Source organism: Peromyscus maniculatus, chromosome 4 (genome assembly GCF_049852395.1).
Source record: "Peromyscus maniculatus bairdii isolate BWxNUB_F1_BW_parent chromosome 4, HU_Pman_BW_mat_3.1, whole genome shotgun sequence".
Classification (NCBI taxonomy): Eukaryota; Metazoa; Chordata; class Mammalia; order Rodentia; family Cricetidae; genus Peromyscus; species Peromyscus maniculatus.
Genome location: NC_134855.1, coordinates 11,221,053 through 11,243,060, shown reverse-complemented (window position 1 = coordinate 11,243,060; position 22,008 = coordinate 11,221,053). Strand labels below are relative to the sequence as shown.

Genomic DNA, 22,008 nt, shown 5'->3' with positions numbered 1-22,008 from the left:
ATGTCCTACATCCTCTCCCAGTGTTCTTCACTGTTCGGAGCCCTTCTGTCTTCCTCCTTCCTATACCTCAAGAGCTGGGTATTCTGGAAGGATCTATACCTCAGCAGCTAGTTTCACTGCAGTGGTACCAACAAGTCTCCACCAGATAGAGGACATTCCTAAAGGCTCTTGCTATGACTCTGGGCAGCCTGCCTCTGATTTCACAATTAACATCACTTCATAGACCTAGCCCTTCCACATCATCTGTTGTGCTGAGTGAGGCCATCAGCCATTAACTCCCACTTTCCTCCAGGGACCAAGATGATCTCCATCTAAGCCTAGGCGGATCTCTATAGCCAAGTCCTGCAGCCTACACCCTCACAGTCTCAGATTTTGACCCTATGCTGATCTATCTCCTAAATTCTCAGAAAACTGACCATGGTCACACTGTAAACAAGCTCTATTATCAGTTAACGCGCGCGCGCGCGCGCGCGCGCGCGCGCGCACACACACACACACACACACACACAGAGTCAACTCTGCATGGAATCAGCTGGCAGTATCTGCTACACCCCTCTGGCTACATTCAGTTATGAAATGTGATGTTCTCACTTCGGGCACTTGGGAATCTCCCCACACCTCTAAATAGCACTGTATCCTCACGGTTGGATTTGCCAATGAACCTTAGTTCATCTGCTTGCTATCTCCATTCAAGAGTCTCTCCCAACCCCCACCCGAGTGCTTCCCATTTATTGTGTATGTGAGTGGGCAGCTCACAGGTGGAGGTCACAGGTGGAGGTCAAAGAAAAACGTTGGTGTCCTCTTTCCATGGTGTGGATCCCAGAAATCAAATTTAGGTCATCAGGATTGGTGGCAAGCCCCTCTACCCACTGAGCCATCTCATGAGCCCTCCACTTCAGATTCTTTACATCTCAGCCGAACATGGCAGACCTCCTGATGCATACACCCCCTTCATGCCCCATCCCCAAGCTTCCTCATCTTTGCCAGTGATATGGTTCCTGTCTGGGTGAGAAGCCTGGAGGTCATCTCTGTTTCATCATCCCCCAGTCTCACCTCAGGCCATCGGTGAGCACATCCCTGGAGCCTACCCCTTCTCTTCCAGCTGTCCTTGCAGCTGCTCTTTTTCTGTTGTGATGACAAAACACTCTGACCAAAGCAGCTTGGAGCCGGCCACCACGGCGGTGTACACCTTTGATCCCAGGGCTCAGAAGGCAGGGACAGGTGGACCTGGGAATTCCAGGCCAGCGAGGGAGGGCTACATAATGAGACCTTGTCTCAAAGGGGAAAAGCAACTCAGGGGAGGGAAGGATCTCTTTGGATTTCACTTCCAGGTTACAGTCTCTCATTGAAGGAATGCAGGGAAGGAACTCAGGGAAGAAACCGTGGTACGTCACTCACAAGCCAGTGCTCAGCTAGCTTTCTGATTAACCAGGACTGGGGGAGTTAGTAAGGAAGTGGGCAGTCGGGAAAATGGCCAGAGAAAGAAAGGTAACATCCCCACCTGGGAAGGAGCCAAGCTTCCCACCCAGCATCTGCAGTGCCCTTAACAAGGCCATCAATCAACCAGGGCTGTTCTCTGGACAGTGAGGTGGTTTTTCTAGTTCGGGCCAACAATAGCATCTATTTGGGGGTATTTTCTGTCTGGGCCAAGAAAATTAAGTGAAATGGGAGAGCATCAAGGAAGAAATGGTCCAGGGAAGCTTTGAAGAGACCAGCACAGAGACCACTGGGCAACCACCAGATTTGAAGACTAACCCTATCCCTACAGGGCTTTTTTGCTATCGTTGCGGGAATCTTTCTAGAACAAGCGCTCCCAGCACCAGTAGGGGTGGAAGAGGGGAGACGTCACTGGAGGCCAAAGCCAGGACAGCTCCTGAAAGGCTTTCGTATCAGGGCTAATTTGCATTCTCATTTTATACTCTAGGCCACAAGGTGGGGCGAAGTAGCAAGTAAGACTTTACAGAAGCAGATGTGGTAGTCAGCCTGTGGTTAAGGGCAACAACCCATTGTTCCAGCTGTTTCTCCAGGCCACTCTGTTCCAGGGAGCAAGTGCAGTCATGTTTAGTAAATAGGCAGTCAGTCCAAGTGGTGCTTTACGTAAATACCTAAGTAAGTCAATGAACCTAATCAGTCTTTTTTTTTTTTTTTATTCTACTTTACTACTTGCTTTCTGCTTCAGTGAACTCTTCCGCCTTTTCTGAGTTTTGACTTCTTTCCCCTCCCACGTTCAGTTCTTTGTTCATCCTTGGGAAGAACGTGGACTCCTAGACAGCCAGCCCTTAGCTCTGACACCCCCTCAACAGGACTACTGCCTAGGGATGGCTCTGCCCACAGTAGGCCAGACCCTCCCACATTAACAATGAAGATAATCAATTACTTACAGATGTACCCACAGGCAGTCCTTCAATTGAGACCTCTTTCTTGGGTACTCTACATTGTATCAAGTTGACAAAGCTAACCAGGACAAAGGTGAAAACATAAAGCTAATTAACCTTCTCAATAAAAAATCAGGAGTCAAATATTGGGGTAAGAACCTGAAAGATTAGAGAACAGGGAATATTTGCCAATTGCTTTCCATCTCTCCATTTCCTCCGTCCAAAAGGCCAAGATCCTCTCTCAGCCCCACCTTACCACTTCCTGTCTCCTCTCTGTACAGTCCTCCAAACCTCTATGGTCAGCTAATGGCTGGCCCCACCCTTTGACTCCAAATAAGTTTTATTTGTCAGAACACAATCAAAATATCACACAACACAAGGGCTCTCCTTACTTGTACTAGGCCAGCCCCTTAATTAGGTTTCCACAAAATTAAAGCCAAGTTCACCCCCCACCCCCAGGACTTGGCACTGCTCTGCTTCCTTTTATGTTTACAACATTTGATGTGGGTCCTGATTTTTGTTCTCTTACTCACTGTGAGGCTAGTGCCCAGAGATAAGCTCTGAGGAGACAGAGGCTCACTTAGGCTGATCCCAGCACCAGAACAGTGTCTAGATTGAATCAATGAGTGTAAGGGATGAATTGATGGAGCCAGTTTAGCAAACAAAATACCGGCAGCCATGACAAACACCATAAAGAATCATAGGGGCCATCCTTGCAGGATAGATGAGTGAAGGCCAATAGCTCAGGCTTATTACTAACTGGCTCTTACATTTAAATTAAACCATCTCTATTAATCTATGTATTGCCATGTGGCTCACAGCTTTACTGGTTCTCTAGAATCTTGCTTCTTGGATGGCTCGCTGGCATCTCTCCCAACTCATCTCCCTTCCTCATCTCAGTCCTCAGTTTGATTATCCCACCTAACTTTATCCTGCCTTGCTATAGGCCAAACAGCTTTATTATTAACCAATGAGAGCAATACATATTCACAGCATACAGAAGGATTATCCCACAGCATTTCTCTGTGTAGCCTTGGCTGTCTTAGAACTCACTCTGTAGACCAGGCCTCTGCCTCCCAAGTGCTGGGATTAAAGGCACTTTACCTTACCTTACCACTACCACAAGCATATCTCAAAATCAAATTTTTTTGTTGTTGTTTATTAGTTTGTTTTTTTGTTTGGTTGGTTTTGTTGTTGTTGTTTTGCTTTTTGAAACAGGGTTTCTTTGTGTAGCCCTGACTGTCTTAGAACTAGCTCTGTATACTAAGCTGGCCTTGAACTCAGAGATCCACCTGCCTCTGCCTTCCAAGTGCTGGACCACCACCTGGCCCCAAAAATCAACTTTTAGATGACATACTTATTAGCTATAACTTGAACATATCTGGAATCATCTCTAACCCAAGCTGCTAGGCACTCCTGAGAGGTATTTTCTTAATCCTATTATTTTAAATCTAGGCCATCCATCCATCCATCCATCCATTCATCCATCCATCCATCTATTTTTATATCCATCTATCCTGTTACTACAACCAATATCAAATCCAGCATCTTCAGGATTCCAACAGAAGCTGAAGACCAGCAGCTCTCCATGAACTCTCCAGGACTCCAACACCAGATTAGGATTGCAGACATCAGTATCCTGGACAGAAAAACTACCAATTCTCACCCTTTCAGTTGAGACAGCTGTTGTTGAACTACCTGGGCCACACCCTGTAAACCGTCTGATAAATCCCCCCACCTTTGTTTTTAAGATTTATTTATTATGTATACAGTGTTCTGCCTGCATGTCCCATGAAGGCCAGAAGAGGGCACCAGATCTCATTACAGATGGTTGTGAGCCACCATGTTGTTGCTGGAAATTGAACTCAGGACCTTTGGAAGAGCAATCAGTACTGTTAACAGCTGAGTCATCTCTCCAGCCCCTAAATACCCTTTTGAAATATATGATCAATTCTGTTCCTTTAGAGAACCCTGACTAATACAATATTGGTGGGCCAATCTCATAGAATCCTTAAAAGAAATGCCTTCCTTGCCAGTTGGAGCAATCAGCTCCACAGTCCACCTTCTTGGAGCACTCCCCAACCCCTCTACCCCCACCCACCCCTGTCCTCAGAGCACTTGCTGGCACATACTATAAGTATTGTGGAGAACAGGAACAGAGACTTCCCAAAAGGGGAGGATCAGGACAGATTGTCACCATGTACAGCCTCACGGTGCTCCTCACCCAAGGCAAGCCAGTAATCAATGCAGGACAGTGGTGAAGAAAAAGCTTTGTTATGCTGAGCTGGCTACTGAGTACAGTACCTCTCTACAGATTAGCTTGTCAGGGGACTGAATTATAGGGGCAGTATCTATAGGAGATGGAAGGGAAAAGTGGAGGCCCTTCCTCAATCAATTGCCTAGCGTTAATGTGCTTTTCAGTTCTGCAAATCTCAGGAACAAAGATCATTTCTTGTCTCTAGTTTGCCTCAGTGTGGCTCCTGGTATATTGCATAATAGCCTGAGGAGAGGGTACAGCTGCCCCAAAGGCACTCAAACTCAAGAAGACAATGACCAGGAAAAGTTAAGTAGCGATCTGCTGAGGATGATACACATCCTAATCAAAGTAGCAAAAGACAAAATAAACGTTGGACATAGTGGCACCTGACCTTGTCTCCAAGATGTTCAGTTGGAACCTCCAGCTCATCCCTGCAGGATCTGGAAAGCCACATTCCTATCTCTTCTCTCTGCAAACCCTGCCCACTCAGAGAGTCTCCGAACAAACGAAAGGCACCAAAAAGCCCAGTTCTGAATTCTTGGCAGCTGCAGCAGCTCCTCCCCTGAAGGAGCCAGCTGCCCAAGTCCTCACATAAAGCACTCAGTTTGGACCATACTTAGGCACAAACCCAGCTTGTGGGGACACACCATCACACCTCACCTACAATCTATAAAGTCTCCTTACTTCCGTTTGTGGGCATGACTTCTCCGGTCTCAATATCTGGGACTGGAGAATCTGCCTGGGAGTTGCTTTGTGCAAACAAATCTGTTATCATACTTTTTTCAATTCACCTTGATCTGGCTTACTGCATTGGCAGAGAAACCTATTATGGGGGCAGGGGTGTAAACAGAAGTGGGAGTTTTTCTGTCCCAACCACCTGGTTCCAAATAAACACACAAAAGCTTATATTAATTACAAAATGCTTGGCCAATAGCTCAGACTTGTTACTAGCTAACTCTTACATTTAAGTAACCCATTTTTTTTTTAAGATTTATTTATTATATATATAGTATTGTGCCTGCATGTGTCCCTGCAGGCCAGAAGAGGGCACCAGATCTCATTACAGGTGGTTGTGAGCCACCATGTGGTTGCTGGGACTTGAACTCAGGACCTTTGGAAGAGCAGTTGGTGCTCTTAACCACTGAGCCATCTCTCCAGCCCCTAACCCATATTTCTATTTATGCTTTGCCATGTGGTGGTACCTTTATTAGCATGGTATATTCATCTCCTGCTCCCTCTGCATCTGACTGGCAACTCCTCACTCTGCTCTTTTTCCCATCATCCTTAGTTTGGCCACCCAGCCTATACTTCCTGCCTGACTACTGCCCAGTCAGTGTTTTATTAAACCAATTTGAGTGACAAATCTTTACAGTGTACAAGAGGATTATTCCACAAGGTGTGTTGGGGGGGGGCAGAAAAACTATTAAATACCACACAAACAAAAAATGTCTCAAAAGATTATTGATCTGCTACAAGAGGGTCTTGAATGCAAGGACAGCCTAGATCACATAGCAAGACTTTGATCTAAAATAAAAAAAAAAAGCCTGGGATGGCGACACACACCTGTAATACCAGCACTGAAGAGGTTGAGGCAGTAAGACCAGGAGTTCAAGTTCATCCTTGGCTGCATATCAAGACCAGTTTCAGCTATAGGAGATGCTATCTTAAAGACCAAACAACAACAAAATAATTGAGGATCATCCAAAACCATGGAGGGGTGCTGTGGGATGTTCTGTATGGCAAATGTGTTGCTCTGATTGGTCAATAAATAAAATACTGATTGGCCAGTGGCTAGGCAGGAAATACAGGCGGGACTAACAGAGAGGAGAAAAGAAAGAACAGGAAGGCAGAAAGAGTCACTGCCAGCCGCCTGTCAGGACAAGAAGCATGTGAAGATGCCCATAAGCCACGAGCCACATGGCAAGGTATAGATTTATGGAAATGGATTAATTTAAGCTATAAGAACAGTTAGCAAGAAGCCTGCCACGGCCATACAGTTTGTAAGCAATATAAGTATCTGTGTTTACTTGGTTAGATCTGAGCGGCTGTGGGACTGGCGTGTGACAAAGATTTGTCCTGACTGTGGGCAAGGCAGGAAAACTCTAGCTACAGGGGGCTGGACAGGAGGCTCCATAGTTAAAGCCCTGGCCACGTAACAGGATGACTTAGCATTTGGGTCAGTGAATACCAGGGAAAATACAGGCAGGTATTTTGGCTGCCTGTAATCCCAGCACTGAGACGGAACAGGAGGAGATCCTCAGGGCAATCTGGCTAGGTAGACTAGCTGGAATTGGCAAGCTCCAGATTCACTGAGAAAGCTTGCCTTAGTAAACAAAGTGGAGAGCAATTGAGGAAGACATCAACTTTGGGCCTCCATACCCATGCCCACACACTCATGTATACACCAAACACATGAACATGTACACATGTGTGTACACACTACCTACAGATGACAAAATAAAAAAGAGGATTGGACAGATGGCTCAGTGGTTAAGTATTTATGGTTCAAAGGACCTAGACTCAGTTCCCAGCACTCATGTCATGATTACAACTCATGTCATGATTACCCAGTTCCAGGGTATCCTACACCCTTGTTGGGCCTTGTTGGACACTGCATGTACATGGTGTACAGACACACATAAGGCCAACATTCATACACATAAAAGTAAATAAACCTTAAAAACAAATAAAGTGGTAATTTAGAATAAAAATCTTTAACCAAAGTGAAGGCAGTAATGAAAAAATTGAGTAAAAAAGGCTGTGTGGTAGTGCACGCCATTAATGCCAGCACTTAGGAGGCAGAGGCAGGCAGATCTATGTGAGTCTAAGGCTGGGCTGGTCTACATAGTAAGTTCTAGGCCAGTCTAGGCTAAATAATGAGAACCTGTCTCAAACAAACAAAAAAGTGAGGCCAGCCTGGTCTACAAAGTGAGTTCCAGGACAGCCAGGACTATTACACAGAGAAACCCTGTCTCGGCAAATAAATAAATAAATAAATAAATAAATAAATAATAAATCAGTTGATCTTATTAATTACATTAAATGTAAATAGATTATGCTCTTGAACTATAAAATATAAATTGACAGATTTGATTATAAAATAGTTATGTTCCAGGACAGGCTCCAAAGCTACACAGAGAAACCCTGCCTCAAAAAACCAAAATAAATAAATTAAATTAAGTAAAATAAAATAGTTATGCACTGTTTATGAGACATCCACTGTTTTCTTGTGCTGTATCTGAGTTTGCATCAGTCATAGGATGAGTTAGGAAGTGTTTCCTAATGCAGGATTCGAGTACAATGCTGCAGCCTTTCTACTTGTGCCCGGCCCTGGGTCCCAAGGTGGCAGGTACTCAGTAGTCACCGAAGTTGACCTGAGACAGTGGCTCTGAGTTCATTGTCTCATGCCAAGGAAAACTGAGGGCACAGACTCTTATGGCAGCATGCAGAACCAAAGCCAAGTTCATTAAGATTTGCAGAGAAATAAGATTAAGGGGGAGAGAGAGAGAGAGAGAGAGAGAGAAAGAGAGAGAGAGAGAGACTCACGAAGGGTTTCTAAGAGGAAAAAGCCATCAAATTACTTTCTAAATTTTTTTAATGGGACCATGGCAGAAACTGGACAAAAGCTGAGATAATCTCTTTTGAGACTAAATTCTCTGGCTATCATGAGCAGAGCCAATGAGGACCCACACTGTAGGAGTAACTCCGCCAGGGAGATGATTTTGCAGTACTCATGCACTGCCCACACAGTGAGGGGTGGTTGGAGCCCCGCTCTGCCCATCTCTGTCTCCGGCTTTGACCTTGATGGGGAGCTAGCTGCTAGTCACTTGGCCCACATTACCACCCTCTGACCTTGCAGGTGTCTCAGAGCTGTTAATTACAGTAAGCGCTCTGTTCTCACACTTTACTGACCCCCTTGTAACTTTACAGGGAGAGAGTTTAAGTCTATCCCAGCCACCAAGATGCCAATACCTCACATTTAGCTCCTTGTTTATAAGGTGGTCTAAAGTGGTCTCTTATTTACTTGTGATTTAGTCCGTTACAGTTAGCTGCATTCAAAGAAAGAAGATAAGAAAGGACAGTAGAGTCTTACATGCCTCTCTCAGGGGCTTGTGGGAGGTCGGGGAGGGGGCTGCTGGTGCTGGCCTAGAGCACTGCCCCTCCTCCTCTTATCTGTGTAGTTTGGTTATCTTACACCCAGCTTTACAACCCCTCCTAGGCATCTTCCTCCTCCGTGCTCTGGGCCTCGCTCTGTTCAGCCCTGTCCTTTGTTTTCACTGAGGCATCTGTGAGTCACTGGCAGTTGTCACCCGGGGCCCTTTTCCCTTTCTACTTCAGAGAGCAGTGTGAGAAATGTGTATTTCCTGGTTTGTTTTCTGCTGCTGTGATAAAGACTGACTTGTGGGGTCCAGTATTTCAATGCCCCACAGACATGCTCCCCAAGCCAATCTGATGGAGGCAATTCCTCAGTTGAGTTTTCGTCTTCCCAGGTGTGTCTAGGATTGAATCAAGTTGTTAAAAACTGTGAGTGTTTTAGTCCTGGCAGTCTGGCCATCTCTTGATTGATGGGTTTTTGGTGTACTGAATCAGTGCCTCTGCTCCATGGCCTCACAGATGTTCTGTTTCTTCTCCAGTGAGTTTTGACAGTTTGTGATTCAAGGATTTTGTTCAAACAGGTCTCCTGCTGTGTCGGCATTTAATTGTTCCTGTTGGATCTTCCCCTTGGGTGGAAAGTAAAACTAGGACTTGCTCTTCAGTAAAAGGAAAGTGAAAGCTGGTTGCAGACAGGAAGTACAGGCGGCGACTGTTCCACAGACAGCAGGCAGGGTTGGGTTCGATGACGGGAAACAACAGTGGGTTCGGAAGTCAAAGGCAGAACAGCCCTGGAGTCGGGGGTCTGCCCGCCCTGACAGCGTCCTCTTTAAAGGAGGTTCACGAGTCTGCTGGGGCAACTTTCCCTGGGGAGAGGCAAGCAAATGTCTTCCCCCTAGACAGGACACCCACAAAGAAAGACCAAAGAAAGGATTCCATTCAAGTCTAGTTTAGTGACCCAGCGAGTTTCTTAGAGCCACAGACAGAAGGAGGATAGCATTATAGAAATAAAAAATAAGCTGGGCAGCGGTGGCTCACTCCTTTAATCCCAGCACTCGGGAGGCAGAGGCAGGCAGATTTCTGTGAGTTCGAGGCCATCCTGGTCTACAGAGTGAGATCCAGGACAAGCACCAAAACTACACAGAGAAACCCTCTTGAAAAACAAAAACAAACAAACAAAAAAAAGTGAGCTCATGTTTAAGTGTGAGGCCCCATCTGAAAAGAATAAGGTGGCTGGAGAGGTGGCTCCAGAGGGAAGAGCACTGGCTGCTTTTGCAGAGGACCTGGGTTCAATTCCCAGCACCCACATGACAGCTCCCAGCTGTCTGTAACTCCAGTTCCAGGGGATCTGGTGTTCTCTCCTGGACTCCTCAGGCACTGCACTCATGTGCACATATATACAAGCAGACAAAACACTCCTACACAAAAATAATGAAGTAATAATAGTAAAAAAAATAAGGTAGACCAGGGGGTAGTGCCCCACACCTTTAATCCAGCACTCAGCAGGGGCAGAGGCAGATGAATCTCTGTGAGTTCAAAACCAGCCTGGTCTACAGAGTGATTTCCAGGATAGCCAGGGCTACACAGAGAAACTCTGTCTCAAAAACAAACAAACAAAAGGTGGAGAGTGAATGAGGAAAACGCTCCACTTCTGTTTGCATGCACCTATGCCTGCATACACACATGCACTTATGTCTGCATACACACATGCACCTATGCCTGCATACACACATGCACTTATGTCTGCATACACACATGCACCTATGTCTGCATACACACATGCACCTATGCCTGCATACACACATGCACTTATGTCTGCATACACACATGCACCTATGTCTGCATACACACATGCACCTATGCCTGCATACATACTGCACCTATGCCTGCATATACAGTGTACCTATGCCTGCATACACACATGCACTTATGTCTACATACACACATGCACCTATGCCTGCATACACACATGCACCTATGCCTGCATACACACATGCACTTATGTCTATATACACACATGCACCTATGCCTGCATACACACATGCCCTTATGCCTGCATACACACATGCACCTATGCCTGCATACACACATGCACTTATGCCTGCATACACACATGCACCTATGCCTGCATACACACATGCACCTATGCCTGCATACACACATGCACTTATGCCTGCATACACACATGCACACATACACCCATACACAGGTCTGCACACATATATGGACACATGCACATACACACAGGTCACTATTGGACAAGGTCTTTACTTGTGCATGTGGCCTAGCTTATAAAAACTCCAGGTTCCCCCTTAAAGTAGAACAGAGGCACAGGTGCAAGGGACCTAAAGTGTCCTTCATGGACCCCAGAGGGCCAAGCACTGTCATACTACAGCCTACAGCTTGGTTCAGGATAGATGTGCCTTAGTCTTTTTAGCTGTTGGGACTTTACTGATTCAAATGGATACCGCCTAGGGATGTTTGCTGCTGGACACTCATGGGTCACCCAAAGTCAACCTGTGACAGCTGGTGCTTGTATTCATTGGATCATGCCAATGGTGATTAAAGATGCAGACAACATAGAAGTAAGCAAACCAAACAAAGCAAGCTTTGTGGAGAACTAAAGAAATGTGGGGCTGGGTGGTGGTGCGCACGCCTTTAATCCCAGCACTCGGGAGGCAGAGCCAGGCGGATCTCTGTGAGTTCGAGGCCAACCTGGGCTACAGAGCGAGATCCAAGAAAGGCACAAAGCTACACAGAGAAACTCTGTCTCAAAAAACCAAAAAAAAAAAAAAAAAGAAAGAAAGAAAGAAAGAAAAGAAAAAAAGAAAAGAAAAAGAAAAAGAAAGAAATGTGCGAAAATAAGGAAAAGTGGAGGAAGTTGAGAGGGAACCCCACTCTCCAGTGAGATAATCGCACCATTTACATATGGCTCTCCTAGTTGGGGTGATTGGAACCCTTGGCTCTGCCATTGTCCCCTGCTGTCTTTTTTCCGGTCAGCTTGAGGTTGTCACTTGGGTCTTTTGCCTGCATATGTACAGGGAGCTAGCTTCCACCTCAGTTTATTGATTCTGCCTTCCCAGGGGTCCAGTGGCCTCTCTGTTCTTTCCTTCTGGCACAATACTTTCTCACAAGCCCTTTTTCAGTTAAAGAAAAATAAACATCCGTGAGCGTGGTGGCGCATGGTGGATCTCTGAGTTCAAGCCCACTCTGATCTATAAAATAAGTTCCAGGATAGCCGGGGCTACAGAGAAACCCTATCTTGGAAAAGAAAAAAACAAAACAAAACAAAAAACTTCATAAAATCGGTAGGCTAGTCTGCTCCCCCCGCCCTTCTTTTAATGAGTATGGGTGGCTTTTTTGTTTGTTTTGTTTTCCTTTAAGAAAGGGTTTCTCTGTGTAGCTCTGGGTGTCCTAGAACCCATTCTGTAGACCAGGCTGGCCTTGAACTCACAGAGATCTGCCTGCCTCTGCGTCTAGAGTGCTGAGTGCTGGGGTTATTGGCAAGCGCGATCACTACCTGGTATGTATGGGTGTTTTGCCTGCATATGTATATCTGTGTACCACATGTGTTCATGATTCCTTCAGAGGCCACTGTTTTGTAGTTCTGGAGTCTGGGAAGTGGTGCAGTGAGGCCACTTCTCCTGGCTCTTAGGTGGCCCCATCTGGTTGTGTCCTCACACAGAGGAGGGGATAAGCCTTTTGTTCCAAGAACCCCATTTGCATTTGAGGGCTCTACCCTGAAGGCTTCGTAGTTCTGAGCCCGACCTAATACCATTCTCTGGGGATTAGGGCTCCCACTCATGAATTTGGGACAGACACAAAGATGCAGCCCAGTCTTGTTCATCTTCTGTTTCTGTTCATTGTCTACATTGTTTTGCTGTTCTCAATTTTACCGACACTCTTATCGCTGTTGTTTACTTCCTCTGCTACCTTGATGTCTCCTTGGTCCCGTAGCTCTTCTTGAAGGGTGGAGTGCTTTGAGGGCCTTCCTGTGTACTTACAGCTTTTTTTTTTCTTAAGCATCGAAAACCAGTAAATCAGTAAATCAGCAAGTCATGCAGTTGCTGAAGATGATTGTCTTTATAAAATATGACTATGGAAAAAACTGGATATGATGGACACACGCTTGGAGAAAGTCAATGTAAACTCCAATTCATTTTCACACAGGAAAAAAACTCAAAAGCTGAAACCTTGAGAGTTCTAGAAGAGGAAATACAAGGTAAAATGCTTATGAATTTTAAGCAGGATACAGGAAGTACTAACCACTGAAGAAGTGATAGAAAAGTTAGACTTCCTTAAAATGTGAAACTTTCAGGTTTTAACATACTGTCTCCAACCTGGGGCTGCTGGCCCTGCCTGCAGGGTGCCTGGCGAGCTGTGTGAGACCCTGGGCTCCGGTTTGTAGAAGAAAGAAAGAGAGACTGTTAAAAACATAAAAATTCAAGCAACAGGGACGGTGGCACACACTTTTAATCCCAGCACTAGGGAGACAGAAGCCAGCCTGGTCTACAGAGTGAGTAGCCAGGACAGCCAAGGGTTACATAGTTCAACCTTGTCTCATTAAAAAAAAAAAAAAAAAAAAAAAAAGAAAAGTCAAGCATGATGTGGGGGGAAGGGGAATATTTGCAACACAATGAGACAGATGATCTGATTTTAAAATGACCGAAGGACTCATGCAGACCAAAGAAGATATTTAATGACAACGGGACATTCTGCATCACAGGTTACTAGGAAAGGATATGAGTTATGAGTTACAGTTCTCTCTCTCTCTCTCTCTCTTTCTCTCTCTCTCTCTCTCTCTCTCTCTCTCTCTCTCTTGAGACAAGGTTTCTCTGTGTAGCCTTGGCTGTCCTGGAATTCCCTCTATAGACCAGGCTGGCCTTGAACTCACAGAGATCCACCTCCCTCTGCTTCCCAGAGTGCTGAGATCAAAGGCGTGAGCCACCACACCAAGTTCAGGAGTGTTTCTCATTCTTAGAATGAATAGTAGTAAAAAGATTTACAATAGGAAGTGACAGCCAGGAGCACACACTCATAACAGCACATAAGACTCAGAAAGGATTAAACCTCTTCAAATGAGTTGATAATATCCATGCAAAAACACAGCTCGCTCCTCAAAGGGATAAAAGATAATCTATTCTAGAACCAAATATGAGTGATTATAGAGCTGAGTAACACAGATTTATTTACATTACCCTGAATTCCATGTTCCAACATCAAAGCAATTTCATGAAGCTTTTGTAGCAGCAAAACAAAGAGTCATAAATCAAAGCAATTTTAAACCACATTGGTAGAAAGGTTAAGAAGGTAGTTACAGCAAAGCAGAGAAGTCTCTGCTGTAGGCCTCTGGGTTGGTGTAAAGCAGGACTTTGTTAATGTATTACAAAAAGTTTTTATCTGTTGGTCAGGATGTTAGGTCTGCATAGGGGGCTAAAGATGGCTAAAGATAAATCATAATTAGGCTCTAGATACAGCGTTCCAACCTCTTCACAAGCATGGACACTGTAATCAGGAAGGACACCAGTTTCACAGAAGGTTCCATTTGAAGGTGTCACTGCTTTTTGGGATTTCCTTCTAGACAGCTTTCGGCTGTGTAGACCTGGCTGTCCTGGAACTCACTCTGTAGACCAGGCTGGCCCTGAACTCAGAGAGCCACCTGCCTCTGCCTCTTAAATGCTGGGATTAAAGGCCTGCGCCACCAACTTGTGGCTTCCTAGGAATTTTTGTCACTGTTAAATTTCCAACCCAGAACAATGGGCTGAGGTGCCTATTTAACATATCAAACCAGACCTGGCCTCCAGGTTCTCCCAGCATCCCTCAGTCCCTACCTGTTACAGGGTATGGCTGGCATACCCCACCCTCTACCCTGAATCTCAGCCCAGGGGCTGGACTGCCCTTCCCCCAGAGGCTCTTCCCTATACAATGCAGACATTTTGGTCACCTTCCTTTTTGTACCTTTGGCCTCCTGACCGCGGCACCTGGCTCCCCTCTCTCCCCCTCCCCCACACGGCCCTGCTCAGCTGGTCATGTCCACTGTGGATTGTCCCAGATGTCCCTTCCTCTATCTGTGCTCTCCCTTTATCTACAATAACCCTTCTTCTCCACCAAACCTGGAAGCAGCCATGCCCTTCCCTTTCTTCTTATTTCTGGTTTGTGTTTTTTGTTTTGTTTTGTTTTGTTTGGTTTTGTTTGGTTTTCAGTTAACAATATAAGGTTAATGTGCCTCTATCCTGTAAGCTAACCAGTATAGCCAGATCTAAGCTCAATAAAAACATAGGCCCCTTAAAATACTTGCTCACTACTATTCATCATGATTTCTTTTTTTTTTCTTTTTTTTTTAAACAAGTTTTAGTTTTCTTTTATGTGTATGAGTATTTGTCCTGCATATAAGTATATACACCATGTACATGAGGTGCCCACAGAAGTTGAAGGCTTCAGATCCCCTGGAATTGGAGTTACACCACCATATGAAACTGGGAACTGAACCCATGTCCTTTGCAAGAACAGCAGGTACTTTTAGCTGATAAACCAGCCTGCCTCCATCTTAGGAGGTGTGGCTTTGTTGGAGTAGGAGTGGCCTTGTTGGAGGAAGTGTGTCACTGTGGGGGTGGGCATTGAGGTCTCCTTTGCTCAAGTTGTGTTCTGTGTGACACACAATTGCTTCTGCTGTCTGCAGATCAAGATGAGGCACTCTCAGCTCCTGCTCCAGCACCACGTCTGCCTGTCTGCCTGCATGCTGCCATTGCCGCCCAATATGAATTGTAAGCCAGCCTCAATGGAATGTTTTCCTTTATAAGAGTTGTTGTGGTCATGGTGTCTCTTCACAGCAATAGAAACCCTAACTAAGACAGCCATCTTATAGCAAAGCCAAACTAGGTTATTTCCTGTTTATGATTAAATCTGCTTTTCAAGGGTTAAGCTATGCCCCACCTGTAACCTTAACTACAAATGATTCTGTATTTCTTGTTCCAGGAAATGGCACCTATGCCTTTGTTTCATAAGGCGGTTATGTGTTATGACCAACTTATTCTGCTTCTGTAACCCTAATTATTTATCTGCCAAATCCCCTATTTGGAAGTCCCCTACGCCTGAGCTATAAAAACCTTATTTTCTCCATGTCCACAGCCGATCTCTTGAGCCCGGACTTAGCGGGAGACAGCCTATGCACAGGAATAAAGCTGGCTTTAGTTTGGCAGTGATTTGGGTCAGTGGCCTTTCTCCTCGCATCTGTGGGGTTACCATAACTACTGAGCTAATAACTCACAGCCCCAATTCACAATAGTTTATTTGTAATGCTCCTCCAACCTGTCATAGCCAAAATATTCATTAATAGATTGTGACAGGATGGGTGATAGTGCACACCTTTAGTCCCAGCTCAGAGAGGCAGAGGCAGGCTGATCTCTGTGAGTCTGAGGCCAGCCTGGTCTACAGAGTGAGTTCCAGGACAGCCAAAGCTACACAGAGAAACCCTGTCTCGAATTAAAAAACAAAACAAAACAAACCACAAACCTTTTGCTCTAAATGCTCACAGCTACATTTGGGTGCCTAAACACCCAAGTGTAGTTCCATCCAGCTGGAATAAACAATTTCAATTGGCTATAAACTGTATGTGTGGTCATCTCTGGTGGGCTCCCTGTAACAAGAGGAATAAAAAAATCAAATTGTAGTGCACTCTTTACTGAAACCTGACAATGGAAATGAATGATACATTGACATCTATGATGCTCATGTATTAATGCTGAATAGTGACAAACACAAGAAGACACAACATAAACTCCAAGGATGCGGAGTTCTAGCTCAGGCTGGGCAACTCTGTGATGAGAGAAGTAGTGGAGACCATCTGAGCAGCAGTTATGCTGGACAAGTGTGGAGAATGGGGTTACAAGATGGCTCCAGAGCATCTTCTAGGATTAAAAATTCTTTTCTTTTCTTTTCTTTTCTTTTCTTTTCTTTTCTTTTCTTTTCTTTTCTTTTCTTTTCTTTTCTTTTCTTTTCTTTTCTTTTCTCTTCTTCTTCTTCTTCTTCTTCTTCTTCTTCTTCTTCTTCTTCTTCTTCTTCTTCTTCTTCTTTTTTTTTTTTTGAGATAGGGTTTCTCTGTGTAGCCTTGGCTATTCTGGAACTTGCTCTGTAGACCAGGCTGGCCTTGAATTCAAAGATTCACCTGACTCTGCCTCCTGAGTGCTGGGATTAAAGACCTACACCACCACTGCCTGGCTTTAAAATGTTTTAAGATCTTGCCGGGCGGTGGTGGTGCTCGCCTTTAATCCCAGCACTTGGGAGGCAGAAGCAGGCAGATCTCTGTGAGTTCGAGGCCACCTGGTCTACAGAGTGAGATCCAGGACAGGCACCAAAGCTACATAGAGAAACCATGTCTCAAAAAACCAAAAAAAAAAAAAAAAAAAAAAAAGCCAGGCAGCGGTGGCGCACGCCTTTAATCCCAGCACTCGGGAACTCGGGAGGTAGAGCCCGGCGGATCTCCGTGAGTTCAAGGCCAGCCTGGCCTACCAAGTGAGTTCCAGGAAAGGCGCAAAGCTACACAGAGTGACCCTGTCTCGAAAAACAAACAAAAAACAAAAACCAAAAAACTGTTTTAAGATCTTGACTGGAGACAGTTACACAGAAGTATGAAGTTGAAACATGTCAAATCAGAAATCCACATATTTCATTTATATATAAATCATATACAGAGTATACTAAAATATGCATGTAAATTTGACAACAGTGAATGTAATATGAAACAAAAGGAAAATGGTGAGGAAATGGATAGAAATTATTGTAAAACACACAGTAATTCCTTTGGAGGGAACCCATTTCAAATAGAAACAATGGCTTTTATATTGCCTATTATAATGCAAATAATGTACATTCAGCCCCTTGACTGAATATGTAAATGACCAAACTTTTTTTTTGTGGTGTGTGTGTGTGTGTGTGTGTGTGTGTGTGTGATACTTTTTGTTTGCTTTTTGAGACAGGCTGACTATGTAGTCCTGACTGGCCTGAAACTTACTTTTCAGACCAGGATGGCCTTGAACTCATTAGAGATCTGCTTGCCTCTGTCTGCTTTTTTTTTTTTTCCAATGAAAATATGACATATAAAACTCATAATTTGGGAGCTAGAGAGATGGTCCAGCAGTTAAGAAAGAGCACTGACTGCTCTTCCAGAGACCCTGGCTTGATTCCCAGCACCCACAATGTGACAGGGCAAGACAGTGCAGAGCTTCCTCCATCTTGTAATCTTGCTGAGGCCGTTTCAGGTTTAACTGGAATTTGATCTCCTTGATGGAGAATCCCGTGGAAAATTAACTAGCTCTATTCTAGGAACCCAAGGTCAAGATGCCCTAGCTAACTTATTTTAGTTTCTAGAAAATCTGAATCAAACAAACAAAAATAAAAGAAACACAAAGCAGAACAAAACAAAAAAAGCCTCTTGGTCTAAACACTTGAGGCTACAGTTTGGGCTGGAATACAGACTTTCATTTGGCTATAAACTGTGTTTCAGTGGTCATTTCTGGTGGGCTCCCTGTAATAACATGGTGGCTCACAACCATCTCCAGTCCCAGGAGATCCAAAGCCCTCTTCTGGGCGTTGAACGCATGTGGCATATAGTCATATACATGTAGGCACTCACATATACACATAAAATAAAAACAATAACAACAAAACCCCCAAAATATGCATCTAAAAATGAGAACTCAGGGCTGACCATGTAACTAAGTTGGTAGAGTTTGCTCCTAGGATGAGTCAGGCCCTAGGCATCATCCCCAACACCAGGTAAACCAGGCATGGTGATACACACCTGTGATCCTATCACTTGGGAGGTCGAGGCAGGAGGTTTTCCTCTGACACATGGCAAGTTCTGGACTAGCCTAGGTGACGTTTGATGCCAACGGCAGACTCCCGGCAGCAGCTACCCGACAGCAGCTGTGCACGTACCTCTGTGAACTGTCCTTCTCCAAGCCCTTTGCAGGATAGTGGTGATGGACAGTGCAGGCAAGGGCAAGAAGCAACAGGCTGTCTCAGACCTTAATCTAAGCAGGAGGGAGGCAGGCGGGGACAAGGTGCTTGCCGAGAGAGAGTTCAAGGCCAGTGGAAGCTACCTAGTGAGTGCTCAAGCCAGTCTCCAAACAAACAAAACGATTTTCCATTCACAAATTCATTGTTGTACTTTTGTTGTGATGAACCAGCCTGGGCTTTAAAGCCGTCTCATAATAAAGACAAACTAGGTTCATTCCTGTTTATGATTCAACCTCTGTTTCTCCAAGACTGGGCTATGTCCCACCTATAACCTCAACTACAGATGGTTTTGTACTGCCTGTTTTGGGAAAGAAACAGGGACCAAGTCTTTGTTTTGAACTGTCTTTGTTTTTGACCATCTTGCCACTCTACCTTTGTTTCCAAAGGTTATTATGACCGCCTGCTGTTAGGATCGCCTTGCTATGTTCTGCTTCTGTAACCCCACCTATTTGCCTGCCAAATCCCATTTGGAAATCCCTTATCCCTGAGCCTTGAACCCTGCCTTAGGAGAGGCAGCACGTGCACCCATAAAAAAGCTTGCATTAATTAATTGATTGCCTTGGTGATTTGGGTCGGTAGTCTTTCTCCTTGCCTCTTTGGAATTAGCATTTGTACATTGTTTGGGCTCCTCAACTCCTTAGGGTCAACTTTATTTAGCTGAAAAACAATATATTTTATTCTTCAAAAGCTTTATGTATTAATGCATATTGATATTTCTTCCTCCAACTCCCCTAGTGCCCCTTCTCTCCCAGCTTCATATCCTCTTTATTTTTCTTTGTTATCAATCATCCCCTGAGTCCAGTTAGAGCTGCCCACATACACATGGGGGTGTGGCCATCGACCAGGGAAAAAGCCACCTACCGGCATTCACATTCCCCCAAAGGAGAGTGACTGACTCTTCCTTCCTGCTACTGCCATGAACTGCCAATAGCTTACCTGATAAGGGTGGGGTCTTGGGGTCCCTCCCCTCCCCCACCAGTGCTGGAATTTTGACTGGCTTTGACGTTGCTGGTAACCACACATGCTGTGAGTTCATGCCTGCACCAGTCATGCCAACTCTGGAAGTCAGCGTGCCACAGCTCTCCTTCCTGCCTGCTGACCCTTACATTCTTTCTGCCTTCTCTGAGTCTTCGCTGGTGTGAAGTCAATAGAGAGGACGCCCTACATCTGAGTACTCATTTATACTGGGCCCCTGGACCAGTTATGAGCCTCTGAGGTAACTGCTACCCACTGCAAGAAGAAGCTTCTTTGGCCAAGGGTGAGAGCAGCATGAATCTTCTCTGTGGGAATGGGGCATCTGGCCTTCTCCAAACTCCTATTCGGCTTTTTGAGATAAGGTCTTGCTCTGCATCCTGCCTGGCTTGGAATTCACTCTATAGCCCCAGCCTGCCTGGAACACCTGGTGATCTTCCGGCCTCCATCTCCCAAGTGCTGTGATTGAGGGTAAAATCCAATTATGCAAAGTTAAAAGTTTGTTGGGGTTGGGGATTTAGCTCAGTGGTAGAGTGTTTGCCTAGCAAGCGCAAGACCCTGGGTTCGGTCCTCTGCTTAAAAAAAAAAAAAAAAAAGCAAAGTTAAAAGTTTGTTACATTGTTTATAGATAAAACAAGGATAGGAAGAGTATAAAGAGCCACAGAGGCTTCAGAGGCATTTTGTGGGCTGCAGGAAATAGTTGCCTTCATTTTCATCCATAAAAGTAGTAAAAATCATGCATAAGGACAAATATATGGTTACATGGAAAATATCTTTGGCAGTCTAAAACTTTTTGGTCCTGATTTCATAAGAAGACAAAACATTTTTGTACTCCTTATAACTATTCTGGGGGCGTCCCCAGGTATAGCTACCTTGTTTTAAGGATAGGTCCACCTCTTCAGAATTCAGAGGTTTTTTTTTTTTTTTTTTTTTTTTTTTTAATGTTTTGCTTTTCATTTTATCTTTATGTGTACGACCGTCTTGCCTGCTTGTATGTGCACTGCTTTCGGCTCAGTGTCTGAGAAGGCCTGAAGAGGGCATCTGTTCTGATCACACAGGACCGGGGTTGCAGACATGTGTGAGCTCCGAGTCTGTTACAGAAACTGAACTTGGGTCCTCTGAAAGAACAGCAAGTGTTCATAACTACTGAGGTGTTTCTCCGGCGCCAGACTAATGTTTCCTTTTGTCTTTTTTAATTTATGTGCATTGGTTTTCCCTGCATGAGGGTGTCGGGTACCCTGGAACTGGATTAGACAGCTCTGAGCTGCCCTGTGGGTGCTGGGAATTGAACCTAGTCCTCTGGAAGAACATCCAGCGCGGAGCCATGTCCCCAGCTCCAGACTAAAGTTTCTTACGCTCAATGAGTAACTTAGCATTTACTTTCTTTCATGAGTAAAACAACATGGTCAATAGCTGAGATCTGTAATCTGTGTAACGAATTCTGAAAGGCTCTGTATCAACAGGGCCATGGAAGTTCGGGTAGTTCCTATTATCTCATTTCCCCTCATTTCTGAAGATTTCAGTTAGGTATGCAGAGCCTTGGTTTTTTAAAAAGGTATCACATATATGCGCTATTTTAAAAACCATTCATATACATTATACTTTTAATTTGAAACCGTCTCTTCAACTTTGATTTTGATAGAAACCTTTGATGAAAGGGGAAAAAAAACAACCCATAAGGCAAGAAAATAACGGTCGGCCTCGTGCTGGGCTTCACTCCTGCTTCCTGATTGGCTAAAGCCCCTAACGGTAGAACCACGCCCCCTTCTGGAACGTTCCTTCGAGTCTTACCCTCGTGCTTTTCACGCCGGCTTCTCATTCGCGGTAAGGTTCTCCGGGGTAGGACAGCCCCTGACCCACCGCCACCTATTGCCTTGTTCTTTCCTGCGGCGCTGGCGATGGAACCCAGTGCCTCAGTGGGCTAGGTAAGTGCTCTCCCGAGTTACCTCCTCGCTCCTGCTCTTTTTTTTTTTTGTAATGTTTTTTATTTTATTTTTTAAATAATTTTTTGGTGACTGTCATGTAGGATGCTGGCCTTCAGGTCCGGGTCCTCCGGCCCCAAGCCTCTAAGTGCTGGGCTTGTAAAATGATTTTACCATCATGCGGGGCTTAGGAAGAGATTTTTTTTCTAGACTCCCGTTTTTGAGGGCAGTGGTTGTGGGCGGCCCAGCTGTCCCTGCGGGAACCCGGAGTGACCGCGTTCTTCCCTTCGCGGGACCTGTGCTAACCGGTCAGGAGCACAAGGACTGAACCGTGCAGGCTTTGCAGGGGCCTGCCTGCAGGTGGCGCCCTGCA

At 45.0% G+C, this 22,008-nt stretch overlaps 1 protein-coding gene across 2 annotated transcripts in view; it reads left to right on the top strand.

Annotated features, from left to right (window-relative positions):
- Positions 1-21,364: 21,364 nt before the first annotated feature.
- The window catches only part of Setx (senataxin), a 55,170-nt gene continuing 54,526 nt past the window's right edge, over positions 21,365-22,008 (top strand). For both annotated transcript variants that reach the window (XM_076569098.1, XM_016001892.3), the window contains exon 1: positions 21,365-21,638. The gene's annotated coding sequence lies outside the window, so the exon portion shown is untranslated. The remainder of the gene's footprint in view (positions 21,639-22,008) is intronic.